Source organism: Lygodium microphyllum, chromosome 14 (genome assembly GCF_053477565.2).
Source record: "Lygodium microphyllum isolate KBCC chromosome 14, Lygodium_microphyllum_v1.1.10, whole genome shotgun sequence".
In the NCBI taxonomy this organism is placed as follows: domain Eukaryota; kingdom Viridiplantae; phylum Streptophyta; class Polypodiopsida; order Schizaeales; family Lygodiaceae; genus Lygodium; species Lygodium microphyllum.
This window is the reverse complement of record NC_141148.1, coordinates 96,296,918-96,320,186: the sequence shown is the minus strand read 5'-3', so window position 1 is coordinate 96,320,186 and position 23,269 is coordinate 96,296,918. Positions and strand designations below refer to the sequence as shown.

At 41.4% G+C, this 23,269-nt stretch overlaps 3 pseudogenes across 1 annotated transcript; 2 read left to right on the top strand and 1 right to left on the bottom strand.

Annotated features, from left to right (window-relative positions):
* Positions 1–1,140: 1,140 nt before the first annotated feature.
* LOC148025878 (sphingolipid delta(4)-desaturase DES1-like pseudogene) lies at positions 1,141–2,915 on the top strand (annotated as a pseudogene).
* Positions 2,916–10,983: 8,068 nt separating this feature from the next.
* LOC148025877 (sphingolipid delta(4)-desaturase DES1-like pseudogene) lies at positions 10,984–11,778 on the top strand (annotated as a pseudogene).
* A 5,094-nt stretch (positions 11,779–16,872) lies between these two features.
* Positions 16,873–22,854, bottom strand: LOC148025876 (pentatricopeptide repeat-containing protein At3g26782, mitochondrial-like; annotated as a pseudogene). Its single transcript, XR_015693165.1, has 2 exons — positions 22,526–22,854; positions 16,873–22,428 (listed from the first exon to the last, which is right to left on the bottom strand). The product of XR_015693165.1 is annotated as a pentatricopeptide repeat-containing protein At3g26782, mitochondrial-like (transcript).
* Positions 22,855–23,269: the final 415 nt, after the last annotated feature.

The following is a 23,269-nucleotide window of genomic DNA, read 5'->3' as shown; positions in this document are numbered from 1 at the left end:
CAGGTAGCTCAAGGCCACCTTTCCTGTATGATTTTGGAGAACCATGCTTGAAGGATTTAGTTGGTAGTACACATATGGATGGGGTTTTGCCTCCCTCTCTTCATGCTATTGGGCTTCTACCCATCTTTCTCTTTATTCTTTGTTTGTGGACAAGAAGGGAGAGGGATAATTATGTACACATATAGCTCCTATGGGCTGGGAGCATGCCCAAAGAAGGCCTCTACCTCAACTTCGGTTGGAGTCGTGAGATGATGACCCCTACCACATCAAAACTTGCATTAAGATGAGTACAAATGTTTAAAGAACACAATATAATGGGATTAATGGCATAACATGATATACGGATACATATAGACATACAAATACATGTACGTATAGGCACATGTATATGTATAGGTACATGCATAGCCAATGCAAACATTATGCCTATACATATATGTAGCATACCATAGTAAAATGGGATTAATAGAATAATATGACATGCTAGTATACATAGGCTTATGCATATGCATACATATCTTTGTATATATATGTATACACATAGATATGTATGTGCTTATGTGCATATCTATACGTACAGGCATATATATACACCTATATGTATTAGTAGCCTATGTGTAGATGTATATGTATATGTATAGGAACATGTATACGTATACAGGTATATATGACCTATGCATATGGATGTACCTATATCTATGCATGTGTATATGCGTTGTCGTGCTGATGCGCATCCGAGCTGTAAACACCTCCATTTATGTTGTGCATCTGTGTTATTTTTTCACGTGTGTTTCATTGTGTTTGATTGCTGCGTTATCTTTCCATCCTTTTCTGTACCCGCATCCAATGTACATACTCCACTTGTGTGTTTGTGTTTGTGTGTGTTTCTGTTTGTGTGCATGTTGTGTGTGTGTCTAAAAAATATGAAAAACTGATGCCAAAGAATATTATCATGCTGTCAATTTCAATGATGAACTCTAAAAAAAGTGCAGGAAACCGTGGAATCAAAGGAAGCTTTGTAGAAGCCGACATTTAAGCTATGAAGACAAAGGTTGCACCTGGACCAAGGCTTCTGATTCTAGACTATGTTAAAAGGCTTTGACAGGTGGTCCTCTAGTTCAAGCTCGAAACTTTGCAGTAATGATAGGTGTAAATTCAAGAATATCATGTGCAATGAGAAGAGCTCGTGGTGGCATGGAAGATGTTCAGACCAGCATGGTAGCTGCCTTTGGATCTGGGGCTATGTTCTCTATCGTCGATGGCGTCGGTGGCCCAAATGTGGCATTCAATGCAGTTATGACAGGAGTTTCTTTTGGTCTCATTCAAGGAGGCATGCATAAGCTTTAACCTCCACCAGATGATGCCTACTATTTGAGGGGGAAGGGAATTTAAAAACAGCACTTGTTGAAGGAAAAAAAAAAGGCGATGATATTAGAAGGAGGGGGAAGAAAGCTGGTTGCTGTTTTTTTTTAGAGAGTACACTTACTGCTCATTCATTTTTATCCTGTGCTCCCGGACGCCTACTATGGCCTCTTCACCGACGTCTCCACCCTCGATCCCTCTTGAAAACCCCTCTGATGCCTCCCTCTGTAGCTAGTGCGGCATCACTTGCTGTGCTTTAAATGGCAACATGGTGGCACCTTCCTCAATGCAACAGAGTTCAGCGGACGATGCAGTAAGGATGCTGCACTGAAGATGAAGCAGTGAGGAGGATGCGGTGTGAACGCTATGCTGAAGATGATGGGGGAATGACGATTATGAGTGGAAGACAATGATCGAAAAAGAGGAGATGCTGCTGAAAAAGAGGACACACGAAAGAACCAGACGAGAAGAAGGACGAGGTTGCAACAACAAAGCATCGGCAACAGAGGTCGACTATCGATGAAGAAGTTGTAGTTGAGGATGAGACAGACGAGGCTTTAGCAAACGCAGTTATGCGGACGTAAAGACGGTGCTACCTACTACCATGAACAAAGACGTGTTTGCTACAAAGTAGGAGATGAGGAGGATAACGAGGAATGACCAAATCTTGGTATTCGTGACTATGACAACAAGAGGGGATGTCAAAACCGAGAGCGGATGGAAGGACATGCATGCTACTATGACAGAGGAATGACAAGTTTGAAAGATGAAACCTCGGAAGAAGATAACATAAAGCAGAAAAAGATGACATAGAAGACGTGGATGGTGAGCTCGGAGATCGTGATTACATCATCAAAAAAGACGCTGCTTTCTCTGAGGGTAACTCTGAATTATATTGGGCCAACACTCAGGATCCCCATGCCTCCCGCAAAAGAGAGATCCTGTCTAAATACCCCAAAATCAAGTCCCTCTTCAGTCCGGATGTCTGGGCCTTCCTTAAGATAGTAGCAGTAGTGCTGGTAGAGTTTTGCACAGCATTCTGTCTCAGAGATGCTCAGTGGACAACTCTCTTAATTGTTGCCTATTTCTTTGGAGCCTTCCTCAATCACAACCTTTTTCTGGCAATACATGAACTAAGTCATAATATGGCCTTCTCTATACCGATATACAACCGGCTTCTTGGAATTTTTGTAAACTTGCCTGTGTGGTGCCAATGTCTGTGACATTTTAGAAGTATCATCTGAATCATCACAGGTATAAAGGGGTGGAAGGACTGGATATGGACATACCTAACTATTTGGAAGGACGACTTATTACAAACACATTCTTGAAAGCTTGTTGGGTCTTGTTTCAGCTCTTCTTTTATGCCTTTAGGCCATTGTTTCTGAAACCCCAAAAACCCAGGATTATGGGAGTTCAGCAATGTTGTGGTACAGGTGGCCCTTGATGTTGCTTTGATTTATACATGGGGTTGGAGACCATTTGTGTACCTTCTATTGTCTACCTTAGTAGGTGGTGGCTTTCATCCTAATTCTAGCCAATTTTCATTGTGAATTGACGAAAATGGCAAATATCACAACATTCCAAGGTTGTTTAAGGCCCTAGAATAATGAGCCCTGAACAAATTATGTTTCAAAGGCGGTAAACCTATAACTGCAACTTCTTTTCAAGAGTAGTTGGTAGTTTCTTTGTTGTAATTCACTTGGCAAGTAATATAGTGAACTTTGGCATAAAAATTTGAGATCTTCTTGTTAGCCTCTTTCCTTGCAGCATCTTGAACCACGTGTTCAACAGCTCTTGCATGAACTCCACGACATTTCTGGTGAACCCGACGTGAAAGTGCTGCATCAATTTCTAGCAAGATGGGAGACTCACAAGAAGAGATGACGGACGAGAATGTCATGAAGCATCTGTTTCAGTCGTTTACATCCTATATGCAGCAGCAAGCACACGCGAAACGCGATAGTGATGCCATGGATGCCTTGAAGGATGTCTAATAGGAGATGAAGCAATTCAACGGCCAACAAGTTTCAACTTACCTGCATTTGTATGAAGAAAAGATGAAGTTTTTTGGGGTTTCTCAAGATGTTTGGAGCCGCTACTTCTTGCGGATCGTGGTTCGTGCGCTTGAGGTCCGAATTTCAGAAATTCAAGGAACACATGCTGGTTGGACAGAGTTTAAGAAGGCATTAAAAGATGAATATTTCCTGGAGGATACAGGTCTTATGAACCATAGGAATTTATTAGCATGGGTTTCTATGCCTAATAAGGGACTTTCAGTTACCGCCCTTTTGCGAGAGTTTACGCGCTGCTATGATCAGTTGGACAGGACTCAGCAGCAAGCTTTGGAGATGCAGAAGGTGGAATTATTTTTACAAGCTGCTGATGCTGATTTACAGGAAAAGTTAGATGATGTTTTGGAAGATCAAGCTACCGATTCAGGTTTAAAGACCGAGTGGAGACATGTCATTGATGCTGTGAATGCGCTTGTTAAGAAGTAGCGCAGGAGGGTACGATTGCATCGTAATACAGGATCTGCTTCTGAAAAATCCTTGGAGACCTCTACTTCTACCCCTGCTGCAAGTTCTATGCCTAAGCCTACTCTTCCTGTTGTAAATCCATCAGTTCCTGCTGCTCCAGTGCCCTTATCAGTAGATGATGTTATTAAAGGCTTGGCAGATTTGATGATAGAGGCAGTCAAATCTGAAGTTGGGAAATCAAAAGAGCAACTTATGTCAGTACCTGCTATAGCACCTACTCTAGTGGCTGGTTTCCTAGCTAGCCAAAGAAAAGGGAGACGATGTATTTGGTGCGATAGTACAGAGCACCAACACTGCAGAGATTGTAATGCTTTTCAGGAAGCGCATAAGAAGAATGTAGTGTTTTGGGGACAAGATGGGAAGATATGGCTGACAGAGACTAGTGCTCCTCTTGACACGAACTTTGGTAAGGGAGGCATGAAGAAGCTCGTTGATGATATGGCTGCGCGATCAGCTTATGTGAGTGTTAGAGGAGATGCTTCAGCTTATGGAGTCTAGCTTGAGCAGAAATCGGATGGAGACTCTGCCTTATAGTCCTCTGCCTTGGAGATAGTGAGAAGAAGGAAAGTTTAGGCATCCACTATGACTTGTGTGGGCTCCAACATCTGAGGAGAAATGGGATGGGATTCTCCTGTTGACAGGTATTCTATTTTTGCTTATATGGCGAAAACACAGGGTTTAGATGCCATGGTTGAGGAAAAGAGAAGAAGAGATGAGGAGGGTCTCAGTACCTCCAAAAAGACTAGAGGGGGCGACTTTGTTTCACCACCTATTACAGCTCCATCTATGACGAGTTCTCCAGCACAATCAGGTCCTGAACAACCTATGGCAGACAAACAGATGAAAGAAAAGAGACAACCAAGAAAGGAGCCAGGATTCAAGCTCTTGTCAGACCTTGGCATGCAGACGGATATGAGTAAGATTTTTCATGAAAGAATTTTAAATAGTGAAGTCACTTTTACTGTTGATGAAGCTCTTGGGATTGCTAGAAGAGAAATACAGGATCAAATGCAGGATCTTTTGCGGAGGAAACGACATGCAATGGAAGGACCTGCTTTACAGGGGTTATGGCATGGAGCTTTTGGAGAAAAGCAAGATGATGCAGTGATGGTTGAGAATGCTTTTGTCAACCCGCAGTTAGAGAAAATAGTTCAGCCTATGCAATATGAGGATAATGATACCCCTATCTTCATTCCTCGCAGCCATTTTTCACGTAGTCATTGGGCTAGAGCAACCACTGAGACGGTGGTAAGGATTGGAGAGAAACAGATTCCTTTGGTCACTTTAGTCGATCATGGTTCCGAGATTAATCTTATTGCTCGAGGTGTTTATGAAAGTGGCAAGTGGCCTATGGATGCAGAGCATGGCTGGTGCATGAGAGCAGCCAATAATACTTCTGGTGATATGTATACTGCTTGTCCGAGCATCAGAATTTCTATTGGCAATGTTGAAGAAGATTATCATTGCTTTGTTCAGGATTCTTATTCTTATCCGATTATTCTTGGACATCCTTTTATTACAGAAGCAAGAATGGAGATGAAAGTGATGGATGATGGCTCAGCCTATGCACAGATACGCAGTAAGGATGGTATGCGAGCTGTTCAGTTTATGACTATTGGAGTAAATCATCTGAGAAACAGGGACTCCTTGCGTGAGGCACCACTACCTGCGAAGGAGTTGGATTTTCATTAGGTACCGCTATCTAGCGAGACGCCAGTGGTACGGAGCGGAGAAAAGAGGAGATCTCGCCTCCTGGCAGCCAGTCTTTCTCCACTAATTTTTTTGGTTTTTCTTCAGATAGTTCAGTGAGTTATCAGAAAATTTCAAATTTTTCTAGAGCTGCCATGCAGTACATTGGTCATAAGGAGAAAGAGTTGAAGACTGCAGGTATTTTGCAAGCAGAAGAGCATGTGGATGGGCTGTATGAAGGAATGTCTTATGCAAATACACTGTCTGAGATGCAAAATATGCTGAAAACTGATGTATATAAGGGTTCAAAGATCATACCTGTGCAAACCTTGGATATGTATCATGAAATTTTTGATTTTATACTGAAAACAGAGTCAGAGGCTGAGAAAACTCAGCAAATCGAGTTTATGGCTGATCTTGATCAGCTTTCAGAGTTGCAGAGAGCTGAAACCTTTCAGCCAACAGAGTTAAATGCTGGAATAGTTCAGCATATAGAGTATGAGGCTACATCATGGCAGTCCACAGAGCAGAGGGCTGAAACCTTTCAGCCAACAGAGTTTAATACTGAAGAATTTCAGCATACAGAGTTTCAGGCTACACCCATGCAGTCCATAGAGTAAAGGGCTGAAATCTTTCAGCCAACAGAGTTGAGAGTTGCTGAAAAATTGCAGAAATTGCAGCAAAGAAGGGAGTGCCTGACTGATGCCAAGGTTGACACGAAGTATAAAACAGTTGATAAGAAGGTTAAGCCGGTTAGAGCCGCTTCCTCCTGATAGTGATGAGCAAATAGAAAAAGCTATGAAGTAGCCTATGTTGAGAGATCCTGCAAATATTGGCCATGAATTTACAGCTGAAACTCTTGCAGAATTGAAGATTGGAAATGATGATTTCTTGCTTCCAGTGGAAAAATAATGTTTTAGAGAGATGCTTGGACGACATGGTAAGGCATTTGCTTTCTTTTCTCATGAAATTGGCTGCATTAGTCCCGAATTGGTTGCGCCTATGGTCATCTTCACTGTTCCTCATGTGCCATGGAATATACGTCCTATACCTGTGCCTAGAGCACACTTGCCAAAGCTGATAGAGTTGCTAAATGAGAAGATTAAGATGGGGATTTTGGAACCCTCTTCTGTGCCCTATTCTAACAGGTGGTTTACTGTACCAAAGAAGAATGGAACCTTGAGATTTATTCAGGATATGCAGCCCGTGAATAGAGTGACAATCAGGAATGTGGGAACATGACCAGTTGTGGATGAGTTTGCCGAGGCTTTTGCAGGACGAGCCATCTATTCCCTAGGTGACTTCTATTCTGGTTATGACCAGTTTCAGCTTGCCTTGGAAAGCAGGGATATTACCACTATACGGACACCTATTGGTCTTGTGAGGATGTGTACCTTGCCTCAAGGTGCCACCAACTCAGTTGCTCATATGATGAATGCTATGCATAAAGTTCTGCGAGACTATATTCCCCAGTATACCATGCATTTCTTAGATGATGTGCCTATTAAGGATTGTGCAGAAGAAGAAAAGAATGAGAGTCTTGATTTGTGAGGATGTAGACAGTTTGTGGCTGAACACTTGGTTGCTTGTGAGCAAATATTGACACGATTAGAGGAGGTGAATTTGACTCTTTCAGGGCTGAAATCTGTCTTTGGTGTTAATGAAGTCATCATAGTTGGGCATATGGTTGGTTATTATGGCAGAAAGCCTTCACCTGCAAAGGTGGATGCCATAAGCAAGATTTCAGAGTATTACTCGACTACTTCAGAGGTGCGGAGATTTGTGGGAGCTTGTGTATTTTACATGATTTGGATTCCTCATTTTTCTCACATAGCAGATGTTCTCTATCAGCTGCTTCGAAAGGGCAAAAGTTTCATTAGGATGAGAAGCATTCAAAAGCCATGCGTAAACTCAAGAAGCTGTTGCAATCAGCTCCTACTCTTCGCAAGGCGGATTATCAGTGTGGACAGCCAATCATGTTGACAGTTGATACCGGCCCTTTTGGCATAGGATGGGCAGTGGGACAGAATGATGCTAATGGGAACAGATATGCAATCCGCTTTGGAGCTAAAGTTCTTAATGAGTGGCAGAGGAGATATTCGCAGATTAAAAGAGAGTTGTGGGGAGTAGTCACTGCACTGAAGTGTGATAAAGAGTATTTTATTGGTGCTTCAGTTGTTGTGGAAACAGATTTCTTGCCTTTGATTGGCATGATTACTAGCTGTTCGACTCCAGATATAGCGATGCTTCGGTGGATTGCCTACATCAAATCATTGAATCCAGAATTTTGACACATAGCAAGAAAAGATAATCCAGTTGCTGACATGCTGTCTAGAGCGAGATATGAGGATGAGGAATCATTGCTTGCAAAAGATGATGAGATAGAGTTTGCAGCTTCTATCCTTGTTCATGATTGTCATGTATCTACTGTTGAAGCCTTTACTGAAGAACTCTATGTTGGCGAGTGGCTGCAAATTGGTCAGTATCTGAGTTCATTGACTCGAAGAGCTGATTGGACAGATAATGCATTCAAGAAAATCAAAAGAAAGGGTATTTCTTGAAAGATGGTTTTCTTTGGAAGCACCCAAAGAAGAGAGGCGGCCCACCCTTGAGAGTAGTTTGTGAGGCAGCGATGCAGATACAGATTATGCGAGAGTTTCATGAGAGTTCTTGGGCTGGACACAGAGGTGTATGGGCTACCTATGAGAAAATCAAAGAAAGATACTGGTGGAAAGGGATGTATAAGGATTTTTCCCGCTTTGTGGAGACTTGCAAGGACTGTCAGCTCTACTCTTTAGTGCGGCATTGCGATGAGTTGAATCCGACCTATCCGCTATGTATGCATTATAAATGGGTGGTTGACTTGGTTACTTTGCCAATGGGACTTTGGCAAATGAGATATCTTGTCTTGGCCAGGGAGGATCTTACAAACTATGTTGAAGGCAGATCTTTGCGGACGAAGACCACCACTACAGTATGCAAATTCTTGTTGGAAGAAATATTTTGCAAGTATGGATGTATAGGCAAGATTAATGATCGTGGAGAGCTAGATGCTGATGAAGCTAGAGAATTTTTCTCACGGCTTGGGATTAAGTTGGCTCTTACTACTGCCTATAATCCAGAGGGGAACGGCAAGAGCGAAAGAGGGCATTCGCCGATAGTTAAGGCATTAGCAAAAGCTTGTAGAGGTCAGATTGGAGATTGGCCGAGATTACTACCTTTTGCATTGTGGGCAGACCGCTCTACACATAGCGTGACTACTGGATATATGCCTGCAGAGTTGATGTATGGGCAGAAACCTGTCATGCCTACTGAAATTTGTGCTCTCGCGTGGAGTGCTCTTCCTTGGCATGAGAATTTATCAAGAGAGGAGCTTCTAGCTCTTCAAATTCGTCAACTAGAGAGAAGGGCAGAAGATGTGCAGCTAGCAGTTGATCGTTTGAAGGCATCTCGACTCAGAAACAAGGACAGGTTTGATTTGAGGCATCGCTTGCGGCCTAGAGCCATAAAAGAGGGAGATTGGGTTCTAGTCTACGACAGTAGCCTAGAGAATCAGCATAGCAGCATGAGAAAACTGGTTCAAAGATGGTTTGGACCATATGAGGTGAAACAGGTTTTTGACAATGCTAACTATGAGTTGGCTGAATTGGATAGGACGGTATTGAGGGTGCCCATTGCTGGAAAACGAGTCAAGATTTTCAAGAGAAGAGAAGATGAAGAGTATGCACTTGAAGCATTGGTAGAAGAAGAGCAGACAGAAGCAATTCTAGCAGAAGAAGCAGAGAATATGGATGATGTAGCTGATGGAGAAACAGGTCTATCGGAAAATGATGAAGAACTGGACCTGTTTGTGGACTTAGATGATCATGGATAGTTGGCTCATTCGGAGGATGTGCAGGTTTAGAGGGGGTGGATGTCGTGTTGTTGCGCATCCGAGCCGTAAACACCTCCATTTTTGTTGTGCATCTGTGTTATTTTTTCACATGTGTTTCATTGTGTCTGATTGCTCCATTATCTTTCCGTCCTTTTCTGTACCCGCATCCACTGTACATACTCCACTTGTGTGTTTGTGTTTGTGTGTGTTCCTGTTTGTGTGCATGTTGTGTGTGTGTCTAAAAAATATGAAAAACTGATGCCAAAGAATATTATCATGCTGTCAATTTCAATGATGAACTCTAAGAAAAGTGCAGGAAACCGTGGAATCAAAGGAAGCTTTGTAGAAGCCAACATTTAAGCTATGAAGACAAAGGTTGCACCTGGACCAAGGCTTCTGATTCTAGACTATGTTAAAAGGCTTTGACAGGTGGTCCTCTAGTTCAAGCTCGAAACTTTGCAGTAATGACAGGTGTAAATTCAGGAATATCATGTGCAATGAGAAGAGCTCGTGGTGGCGTGGAAGATGTTCAGACCAGCATGGTAGCTGCCTTTGGATCTGGGGCTATGTTCTCTATCGTCAGTGGCGTCAGTGGCCCAAATGTGGCATTCAATGCAGCTATGATAGGAGTTTCTTTTGCTCTCATTCAAGGAGGCATGCATAAGCTTAACCTCCACTAGATGATGTCTATTATTTGAGGGGGAAGGGAATTTAAAAACAGCACTTGTTGAAGGAAAAAAAAAAGGGGCGCTGATATTAGAAGGAGGGGGAAGAAAGCTGGTTGCTGTTTTTTTTTTGGAGAGTACACTTAGTGTTGATTCATTTTTATCCTGTGCTCCCGGACGCCTGCTATGGCCTCTTCACCGACGTCTCCACCCTCGATCCCTCTTGAAAACCCCTCTGACGCCTCCCTCTATAGCTAGTGCGGCATCACTTGCTGTGCTTTAAATGGCAACATGGCGGCACCTTCCTCAATGCAACAGAGTTCGGCGGACGATGCGGTAAGGATGCTGCACTGAAGATGAAGCAGTGAGGAGGATGCAGTGTGAACGCTGCGCTAAAGATGATGGGGGAAGGATGATTATGAGTGGAAGACAATGATCGAAAAAGAGGAGATGCTGCTGAAAAAGAGGACACATGAAAGAACCAGACGAGAAGAAGGACGAGGTTGCAACAACAAAGCATCGGCAACAGAGGTCGAGTATCGATGAAGAAGTTGTAGTTGAGGATGAGACAGACGAAGGCTTTAGCAAATGTAGTTATGCGAACGTAAAGACGATGAATCAACCTGCCTACTACCACGAACAAAGACGTGTTTGCTACAAAGTAGGAGATGAGGAGGATAACGAGGAACGACCAAATCTTGGTGTTCGTGACTATGACAACAGGAGGGGATGTCAAAACCGAGAGCAGATGGAAGGACATGCATGCTACTATGACAGAGGAATGACAAGTTTGAAAGATGAAACCTCGAAAGAAGATAACATAAAGCAGAAAAAGATGACATAGAAGACGTGGATGGTGAGCTCGGAGATCGTGATTACATCATCGAAAAAGACGCTGCTTTCTCTGAGGGTAACTTTGAATTATACTAGGCCGACACTCAGGAGCCCCATGCCTCCCGCAGAAGAGAGATCCTGTCTAAATACCCCAAAATCAAGTCCCTCTTCAGTCCGGATGTCTGGGCCTTCCTTAAGATAGTAGCAGTAGTGCTGGTACAGTTTTGGATAGCATTCTGTCTCAGAGATGCTCAGTGGACAACTCTCTTAATTGTTGCCTATTTCTTTGGAGCCTTCCTCAATCACAACCTTTTTCTGGAAATACATGAACTAAGTCATAATCTGGCCTTCTCTACACCGATATACAATCGGCTTCTTGGAATTTTTGCAGACTTGCCTGTATGGTGCCAATGTCTATGACATTTCAGAAGTATCATCTGAATCATCACAGGTATAAAGGGGTGGAAGGACTGGATATGGACATACCTAACTATTTGGAAGGAAGACTTATTACAATTTGGAAGGAAGACTTATTACAAACACATTCTTGAAAGCTTGTTGGGTCTTGTTTCAACTCTTCTTCTATGCCTTTAGGCCATTGTTTCTGAAACCCAAAAAACCTAGGATTATGGAAGTTCAGCAATGCTGTGGTACAGGTGGCCCTTGATGTTGCTCTGATTTATACATGGGGTTGGAGACCATTTGTGTACCTTATGTTGTCTACCTTCGTAGGTGGTGGCTTTCATCCTAATTCTGGCCAATTTTCATTGTGAATTGAGGAAAATGGCAGATATCACAACATTCCAAGGTTGTTTAAGGCCCTAGAATAATGAGCCCTGAACAAATTATGTTTCAAAGGCGGTAAACCTATAACTGCAACTTCTTTTCAAGAGTAGTTGGCAGTTTCTTTGTTGTAATTCACTTGGCAAGCAATATAGTGAACTTTGGCATAAAAAATTGAGATCTTCTTGTTAGCCTCTTTCCTTGCAGCATCTTGAACCCCGTGTTTAACAGCTCTTGCACGAACTCCACGACAGCGTATATGTATGCATAGTTCACGAATGTGTGTGTGTGTGTGTGCGCATGCGTGCTACTCATAAGCACATGCAAAGGCTATACACATGCATATGTATAGGCTATCCAAATGCATATGTATAGGTATAGGCTACACATATATACATAGGCAAATTTATAGGCTATGCACACATATACGTATAGGTGTATGCATGCATAGCCTATGTGTATATGTGTGTACATACCTATGTGCATAGACATAGGCTACACACAAGCACACATACACATATGCATCCACATATACATAGGCTATGCAAACACACATGTATATATGCAAACTATGCATATACATACCTACATATGTATATGTATAGGTGCATGTGTAGCCTATCCATATATGTGTGTACATACACATGCATATACATATAGGCTATGCATAAGCACATGTACACATACCTATAGACTATGCAAGTGCACATGTATACGTATAGGCTATGCATATACAACTCATGCATATGTGTATGCCATGCACATGTATATCTATAGGTGTATGCATAGCCTATGCATATGCGTGTGCACATACACATACACATGCACAAAGGCTATGCAGAAGCACACATATATGTATGCATAGTCTATATGCATGCACACGTAAATGCATAGCCATAGGTATACATATATACGTAAGCACAACTTAATCACTTTCTACTAACTACCAATCCCAAATCTCACATGTTAGGTTTTTCCAAACACATTGGTGAATATGTCACCAAGTCACAATAATAGCCTCCTTCTAGTAGCTTAACTATCACAGCCTCTAAAATGGGTGTACTATATAGCTTAGGGATTAGATACCTAGCTCCTCATCTAAACGCATTTAGCACCACGCACACTAACACCACACATCCTCACATCTGTCCCCAAACTATTGTACCATGCCAAGTAACAGTTCTGATACCCTCATCCACTGGACTATTATTTTAATAAACCATAAGTACGAAAAGCTATATCAAACATCAAATGAAATATAGATAGTTGTACCTTTGATGGCCTAATGATGACACACTTTGGTATTTTCTTTAAGAAATAAATATTAAGACAAATGTTGCATCCTACACACACAATAAATCAACAAAAAAGTTAGAAGAAGATCATTAATCAGATTAGTTAAACCTAGTTAAAAAACACTTGTAAAAAGTTCAAGAATAGCTACTACCATTAGTGTGTTAAAAACCACATCAAATTACCATTAACCAAACCCTGTAGCACATTCAATCAAACATAAAATAGACCATGTGCTATGGTTTTTGCATCAGCAATCTCGGTAGAAAATACATTAGAAATCATGCCAAGATGCATAACAATACCATCAACACAAAATCCACTATCGTAAAAGTGTAAGCATTAAAGTAGATGGCAAACATCCCATTTACTATGTAGAAATTAATATACATACACAAGTGTGTGCAATTGTATACAATAAATGGGATGTTTGCCATCTGCTTTAACTTTTATACAATTGCACACACTTGTACAGGTATAGGTATATAAATTTCTACATAGTAAACGGGGTGTTTGCCTGCACACATATATGTATAGGTGTATGTAAGCTTGTATCAAAGCAAGCAAGCGCCCTCTTCACTCCAACTCCTCTTTTTGCAAAGCTCATCTCTCTCTCTCTCTCTCTCTCTCTCTCTCTCTCTCTCTCTCCATGTGTTGTGTGAGTCATTTTCTTTAACTTCTATCTTTTTGCTCGAAGGGAAAGCCAAAAATAGCATGTGCGTGATTTTAAAATTGGGAAAGTGTGTTATCAAGTGTTTATTCTATCGAAAGTGTGTGTTCCTTTATGCCTTTAAATTAGCATTTATAACATCATTTGTAAAAACAAGTCTCCTATGTCTTTACACATGAATTTACATGGAAAGAGAAATGTGCCTCTAATGCACATCATGCCCCCTTGTTTTTTTTGCTCCAATTCTATTGGAGTCATGCTGAAATACATCCCATGCTTTGATGTGAGATGCATGAGTGGACCCAACCAACTCACTTCATGTCATCCTATTCAACATTATGTTAGCTATTTCAATTGACCAAGTTATTCAATCCATTCACACGCAAGTTGAGTTTATGATGTAATGGCCTTCCCTCCATATGAGGCATTGGAACTGTCCAAATTGAAGTTTTACATCAATGTTGACCCTGACTCCAAAGTAAAAAATAGGTCCATCTTTTTTTCCTCAAGAGGGGAGGGGTGGCATGTATGATGTACGATAGTAGAAGGTCATGCTTATGTAACAAGTGGTGAAGTGTGAATGTTCTTATGTAATAACCTCAATAGGCATAAGGGCCTTGGTTTACACTCATGTAAATCACACTCATTTTGGTTTCATTCTCCCAAAAAAAAAAACAATATATGAAATAGGGAGATTATATCTTATTTCACATGCATTTGAACAAACATAACAATTCACATTTACATTTTGAAGGACAACAGATACATTCACATGTCTCAAGAAAGTTCAAAGTGTAAGTGCTAGGTAGGCAAGAAGAAGAAGAAGAAGTCGTAAAAGAGAAGGAGAAAAATACCTTATAATTGGCTATTTGAAGAGTAACTTTGGTCTTCCTTCAACCTTTCTTCAATGTTGCATGAAACTATCCTTCACTTGTCATTCTCTTACACTATGAGAGAAAGTAGAAAAGCAAGAGAGCAAACATCAACAATTTTTAAGTAAAAAGTAAGAAAGCAAGAAAGAGAAGAGATTAAAAGAATGCCTTGTACCTAATAAGAAGAAGAATAATAAGAAAAAGCTGAAGAAGATGTAGCTTGTCCTCGAGAAGGGAGGAGGAGTAGTAGCTTCTCTCTTATCTTAACGTATTTGCAAATAATAGCTTCTCTTGTGTCTCCTCCATCAATCTCTTTTCTCTTTCCTTTATCACAATGTTATAGAGAATAAAAATGAATTCTTGATAGATTTGAATTTATTTTCATCATTGATGCATCTATTAGCATGTTGATCCTATTTTTGTCCTTAGGTATTTTTGACCTAGAAACCAAGTTTAGGATGGACTAGACACCATGGAAAGCAGTCTAAAAAGAAAAATCTAGAAGGACACAAAGATTAGGAGGTGAGGTTGTGTGCATTTAATGTTTTTGTTTTAAACAAGTTTTGTAGGAACTACAGAAGATCAATTGAAGAAAAGCAAGAAAAACAAGTGCTACATGAAGTTTATTTTCCTAAAGTTGGACCTAGCAACCACCAAGGTGGTTGTACTAATGAGCATACATAGCACTAGTTTCTTTCCACAACAATGGGGCTTTGTATACCCCTCCTCAATTACATCCATGCCATGGGGAATAAAGCATGGAATCACATCATTTATGCACTATATGGCACGAGGCTCATGGAGGTTATGCTCAACAAACAACTTAGATGCACAAGCCCAAGAGAGTGCGCCCTCATTGAGCACACATGCCTTAGTGCGACATTGGAAGAAACTCTCACTAGGAACCATAGGGAGAGTAAGGAGAATGGGGGAGTTGAGAGTCATGAAGGTCTCCATTGGTTGAAAACTAGATTTCATGATATCAATGAAACTATCTAGAGAGCATGTGGGTGTGGAGGTGTAGAGTGTAATTCATGTTTGATCAACAATAAGGGGTGAGATCCTCAGTATAATGGACATACGCTTATCTAAGGAACTTTGTGTGCATAATGCATTGAACATAAAGCACTAGTTAGGCTAGGCATGAGATTTTCTATCCATTCATTTTTCCTATGTGTACATGGTATTAGCTCTAACGTGCACGGCATGTTCCATCAATATATATTTTCCTCAAGAGCATACGTGCTTGAGCACGAAGTTCATGAACAAGAGCATCATGTTTTTCTAGGTGCACAAGGGTTCATGAAGGAGCATGTACTATGGCCACTAGTGCGAGGTGCTAGTTATCAAATTATTATTTCTCGAGGATTGAAAGGGTGATGGGATGAGAATAGTTTTCTTTGATTTTCAAATAGATGAGATTGAGGAGTTTTTTTTACTAAAATATTCATAGCCTGTTGTGCTAGATATGTATCGATGATATTATTCTTTATTTTCATGTTTTTACTACAAAAGATGGAGAATTGTACAAATGAAAATTTATTGACAAGAAGTTTTTCAATGCAAATCAATTCGTATTAATATCAATGTAAGACAATATGTATAGTTTCCAAAAAAAGGAAAGAGCGTCTATCTATCATAGACAATTACAATCATTTTGGAAGAATTTTGGTGGGTTGTTAGATCGCATTCCCTTAGTATTGATGATTTGCACATTGATTGATGCCATGTATTGTGTTGGCATATTTGTTAAGTAACTTACATTGTGCACTACACTAAGAAAATATCATGCTTAACTTTCTCAATAGGGGAGAACCATCCACCAGGTAGCAGACCCAAGAATGCTTCAAATTTGACGTACAAAACCACTTCAAAACCATTAGCATATTTGAATTCCAAGAACTCAAGTGGGTGTAATCTATGGTCCCACAAAGCACATGCTCTTCTTTCCGAGACTTAAGAGCTTGCACCACCTAAGCAGGTAAGGGACATTGGAAAATGCAAACATATAGAGACATGTTAAGAAACTAGGACACCTACATTTTAGGGCCCTATCTTGGAAAAAAAAAAATCATTGGTAATATCGATTATATTTATGGCACTTCATTATTGGACTTAATTGTGAAAAAGAAGTGGTGAATTCACAATTGTTTAGTAGGACTTTGGATGCCATTAGTTTCAACGCTTGTTACAACAATGTGCCTATTTGTATTGACATAATCAAGTTACCTTACCCCGAACAACCAAAGCTCAAGAAAGAGATGCATAGCCATTATTAAAATGTTCAATAGTATACATGTTGGGGGTATTAGAACCGTGCAAACTCTAGTGCTGCATTCATGTAATACACACTTCATTGTGTCATGCATGCTTTGACATGTTTTGAAAAAGGCCTTTAAAGGTTTTGTTTTGACTGTGGTTTGGAGGATGTAATTTAATGTAGCACATGGTTAAGTATGTATCCCTCACCTTACCATGTATTCCCCACCTTACCTAATGTTGTGGCCGATTACCAAACTAAGTGTCTGAGTGCTGCTTTCTACGATAATACCAATAGCAAGCCTATCACCACGACGACCATGACAGCTACTGATTCAGATGACAGGAAGCAATCCACAGCACCTAAACCGACAGGTTATAGTGCACCATCATATGTCAATTCATTTCTCAAAGAAGGTTGCCGCCTCTCCCTAATGTGGCAGCAATATTACGCCTGTTTACAGCATTTAACACCATGGGCAAGCCCGCATTGACTGTGTAGAAATACCCATCTGTATAGGAACCCCAACAACTCCCTGGTTTTTTTTGCCCTTGCGTTCTCAGGGATGAAAGTGCAAAAGGGTGCAACTTGCACTTGGAGCAAGGGTTTGGAATCACTAGTGGAGGTGGAGAAAAATTAGGTGAGCATATTGTGAACCGATGACCCCCCATATCACACCATATTATCGTTTTTACCCCATATCACACCTTATTTGTCAACACTCCCCCTCAAGCTCAAGTCACAAGGAGGAGGATGAGTCCTTAAGCTTACATCACTGTATGTACACCTAGAGCATCTTGGAAGTACTCGTACTTCTCACAAGGCAATGACTTCATAAAAATATCTTGTAACTTGCTACGTGCTAGACACATGCTGAAATTTATCACAATACTAAGTGTACTGGGTCTACCACATGCAACTCTCTTCAGAAGTTGCATAGCCGCATAGCCTCACATGTCGCAACTGATGCCCCTCTATACTCTGCCTTTGTAGGTTGCTTCTTTGATATCAATGATATCGTTGCTCTTGCAAGACTAAAAATATATACCATCATCTGGACTCTGATCGAGAAGTCCCTATCTGACTATGAATATCATCCATCAATGGCTACACATTTGTGCTCTCCATTGCATGATTCTCTGGGCTATTTGGCATTGCTCTAAACCCTGTAAAGTCAGAGGGAGTGAGCTAACTTACTGCAGTAATACCATTTGTGTTTCCGACATCTTAGAGCCTCCTGCATGTGCTCTGAGTCTCCAAGACCATGGTCTGCTGGAACTTGCTGTAGTCAAACCCCTGACTGAGGCTTGTGAATCTCCAGCTTGTGCTTGTCCTTGCACTCTATTCCTATCCACATCAGTGAAAACTCATAGGTGGTGACCAATGGTGAATACCAACTAGCAAGCTTATCAAAAACAACATCCCGACTAGTGCATAGCTTGCAAGTTACAAGGTTATAGCATCTATAGCCCTTTAATTCAGTAGCATACCCCATAACTGCGCACTTCTCGGCCTTATTCATCTTCTGCTCGGGAATATGAACATAACAGATATGCCCAGCACTTGAAATGTCACAAATCTAGCTGCTTCTCTCTATGCATCTCTTCAAGAGTCTTATCATGCACTGCTGTGGTGGGTATCCTATTCATAATGTAGACCACGCACTACACTATGTCTATCCAAAAATATCTAGGCATATGCTTCTCATTCAAGAGAGCCCTTCCAACATTTGCAATGCTGTGATTTTTGCACTCTGCAACACCATTTTGCTCAGCTGTGTATGCACATGAAACCTGCCGTGGAATGCCATGCAAATCCAAATAAGAATTGAACTCATTGAACATCCATCCGAACAGATGGTACCTACTACCCACTCTTCCTCCCCTATGGTGTGAAACACAGAAAATAAACTCAAGTTTTCTGTGTAGAGTAATCAATGATAGAGAAATAATAATGCAGCCCACTCATCTTACAATGTGAAGCTGTCCATATATCCATGTGAATCAGCTCTAGCGCTCTCTGTGCTCTCTTCCCCTCTTTAGGAAATAGCCTGCAAGCTTGCTTGGCTAACTAGCAAGCACCATATATACATGAGGGCCCTGTCATTCTGAACTTTGGAAGTCCTGAGACCAAACCTGAGCTATGAAAGCCTTGCAACCGTTGCAAGTTCATATGTCCCTCCCCACAACCAATCACATGCAATGGTCAAAGATCTGTTGTGCTTCTGCTACATGTAGAGAGGAGGAGAATAAAGAGTATAAGAATTTGATGTGAACAGGCACTATGATATTTCAAGAATTGTGGAGATAAAAGGTAGCATGCAAGTAAAGCACAGTAAGGGAAATTCATAAATAGCCTTGAGTCAGAAAGTAGGTCAATAGGATGACAAAATAAGATTCTACATGTAAGAGCACTAAATGGAAAAGCCTTTACATGCAAGAGTTCAATTACCAATAGTCCTTACAGGAACATGTTCCATGTTCAAAGATATGAACACGGTTAGCATCTCTGACCACAATTTTTCGCTTCTCTATTTCAGATATGAGCGCTGTAGCTCTATGGCAATCATTACAGACCCGCATATTCTTAATAAGACTTATAGTTGACCCTTCTGGTGTGTTGATCAAGGCACAAGCAATTGCCAACTTCTCACTACCCACACAGCACATCCCTCTTCATGTCATCAGATATGTTTTGTGAAACCATACCCAAGCTCGGAGAATAACCCTCCTGTGACATTTTTTCTGTAAGATCTTGTAGCTTCTTGTAAATGCATTTGCTTTGTGGGTGCTTTTTGTCCCCAGCTAAAAAGGAATGACTGTTTCCTGTGCCATCAATCCACCAACAACATCCTGGCATCTTCCAAGCCTTATTTGAAACTTGCATGACTTCAATCTCACCAGCATCCTCGTGCATCCCAGCAGCTGCATAAATATTAGCCATACAGACGTAGGCTGAAGCAGCAGTTTTATCTACTTGAAGGACACGATCAAAAGCCAGTCTCCCAAGCCTCACATTCTTCCACTTCCGACAAGCACCTAACAAAGCCATCCAGACTGGAAGATAATCACTAGATGGCATCATTTCGATAACTGCTAAAGCCTTGTTAAACTCGCCTGCACGACCAAAGAGATCAACCATACAACAGTGGTGCTGTACATCTGGTGTGACACCAAATTCGGTGCTCATTTTTGTAAAATACATTTGGCCCTCATCCAGTAGACCTGAGTGACTGCATGCATTGAGCATGCAAACAAAGGTACCTGGATCTGGAGACACACCCTCACATTGCATCTGTTCAAAACAGTCCAATACATCTGCACTACGACCATGACTTGCATATCCTGCAATTAGTGCACTCCAGGAGACCACATCCTGCGCAAGAAGTTCATCGAACACTTCCCGTGCTTTTGTAAATGTGCCACACTTGGCATACATATCCACCAGAGCATTGCCGAGCACAACATTGCCCTCCAACAATCCCAATCTAACAATCTCTTCATGAATTTCTTTACCCTTGTCAATGGCCCCTATGTCAGCACATGCTTTCAAGGCACTCAAAAAGGTGACTGCATTAGGAATGTGACCCTCCCATTGCATCTTGTCAAAACATTTTAGTGCTTCCTTACCTTGCCCATGTTGTGCATATCCTGCAATAAGTGAACTCCAAGAGACAACATCCCTAATAGGAAGCTCATACAACACTCCCTCTGCTTTAGAAAATGCACCACACTTGGCATACATATTCACCACAGAATCCCCAAGCACACTCTCTCTCTCCAACCACCCCAATCTACTTATCTCAATATGAATTTCTTCACCCTTGGCAACTGCTCCTACATCTGCACACGCTTTCAAGGCACAAATAAAGGTGACTACAGTGGGGAAGTGGCCCTCATGTCGCATCTTATCAAAACATTTCAATGCTTGATTCCCTTGCCCATGCTGTGCATACCCAGAAATAAGTGCACTCCAAGACACTACATCACGGACAGGAAGCTCATCCAAGACATCATGTGCTTTTGCAAGTGCACCACATTTGGCATACATGTCCACCAAAGCAACTCCAAGTTCAATATATTTCTCCAACAACCCCAATCTGACAATCTCATCATGAATTTGTTCGCCCTTATCAAGTGCTTCTACACTAGCACAAGCTTTCAATGCACATGTAAAGGTGATTGAATCAGGAAAGTGACCTTCATGCCGCATCTTATCAAAGCATTTTAGAGCTTCGTCACCCTGCCCATGCTGTGCATACCTTGCAATTAGTGCACTCCAGGAGACCACATCCCGCACAAGAAGTTCATCAAACACTTCTCGTGCTTTTGTAAATGTGCCACACTTGGCATACATATCCACCATAGCATTGCCAAGCACAACATTTCCCTCCAACAACCCCAGCCTAACTATCTCTTCATGAATTTTTTTACCCTTATCAATAGCTCCTATGTTAGCACATGCTTTCAAGGCACTCGAAAAGGTGACTGCATCAGGAATGTGACCCTCCCATTGCATCTTGTCAAAACATTTCAGTGCTTCCTTACCTTGCCCATGATGGACATATCCTGCAATAAGTGAATTCCAAGAGACAACATCCCTAACAGGAAGCTCATACAACACTCCCTCTGCTTTTGTAAATGCACCACACTTGGCATACATATTCACCACAGAATTGCCAAGCACACTATCTCTCTTCAACCACCCCAGTCTACTTATCTCATCACAAATTAGTTTGCCCTTGTCAAGCGCTCCTACGTTGGCACATGCTTTCAAGGCACAGGTAAAGGAGACTGCATTGGGGGAGTGACCCACTTGTTGCATCTTCTCAAAACATTTCAATGCTTCCTTGCCTTGCCCATGTTTTGCATACCCTGCAATTAGTGCATTCCAAGTGACTACATCTTGGACAGGAAGCTCATCCAACACTCCTTGAGCTTTTCTCAATGCACCACACTTGGCATACATGTCCACCAAAGCATTGCCAAGTACAATATATTTCTCCAACAACCCCAATCTGACAATCTCATCATGAATTTGTTCACCCTTATTGAGTGCTCGTACACTAGCACAGGCTTTCAATGCGCATGTAAAGGTGACTGAATCAGGCAAGTGACCTTCGTGCCGCATCTTATCAAAGCATTTTAGAGCTTTGTCACCGTGGCCATTTTGTGCATATCCTGCAATCAATGCAGTCCAAGAGAATCTATCATGAACAGTACATTCCTCAAGCACTTGCTGTGCTTTTGCAAAAGCACCACATTTAGCATACATAGTTATTAAAGTGCTTGCAACATAGGAGCTTCTTTCAAGTAATCCCCTCTTGCGAATGTCCTCATGTAGCCTTGTGCCCTTGAATAGATCCTTTCGCTTTGCACAAGCCTTCAAAAGTCCCACAACATGAGCAGTCTCCTCTAGAAAGACAGCTCCTTTCTCCTCTTGAGGCTCCCCTTCACTCAATTCAAGAGTCGACGTTGGTTCAATTTTTCTGAGCTCTTCAAAAACCCAGGTAGGATTGTAACGGCAATCCAACCACAAGGCCTCTGCTGTCACTTTGTGCTTGAAATCTGGTGACCTTGCGCTGGCCTGCGGTTGCAGTGGGGTGAGAAAAAAAGCCATGTCTCTTTGAGAGCTCACAAGATTTCACGTTTTGCAGAGGCTGAATATATTGGGGCAAACGAACCTTGCTGTTGCGATTGTCCCACCACTGCGAGGGATCTTTGAAGTAATGCATCCATAACGACTCCGTCTTCACCTTCCTAACATTCGATTGAAGGCAAAGGGGAGCCATGGATTGCAAGACCTCTGCAGAGACTTACTTGTAGAAATGCTGCTGTTGGTAAGAATGATCCGATGGATGATGATGACGACAACAATACCTCCTCTCCTGCGTCTCGAATTGCAGGAAAGGACGAACGGTTAATGGAACCTTCTCCTGTTTTCCAAAGCAATGAGCTTGTCATGTAATTTCTTCTTAGATGCACTCGAAGTTAAGTTCGAGTAGTCATGATTTCTATTTAAATGGAATGTCTGATCGGTTGAAAAGGCAAGAAAATAATGCAATCTGTTGTGGATGGAGAGAATATGGCATTTAGGGTGATGATAACTTGAATGTAGTTGAATCATTTTGTTTTGATGGTTATGCTCTCTTGTGCTTATTAAGCTACTTGTATCATAAGACCCATGCTAAAGGTGTCAAGGCTTAAGGGATGCATCCAAGGTTGATGGTATGATCCACAAATTAGGGAATCATACTCAATGACCACCAAAGAGTTTAAGTGGATCAATCAAGTATTCAATAGGAAGAGGAAATGGAATGACTATCTAGAAATGCAAGTTTAGGAAAAAGAAACCATTTTTGGTTTGACAAGCTTGTAGTTTTTTTAGTGGAAGATTGTCATGGCCGGATTGCCTACTAGACAAACAT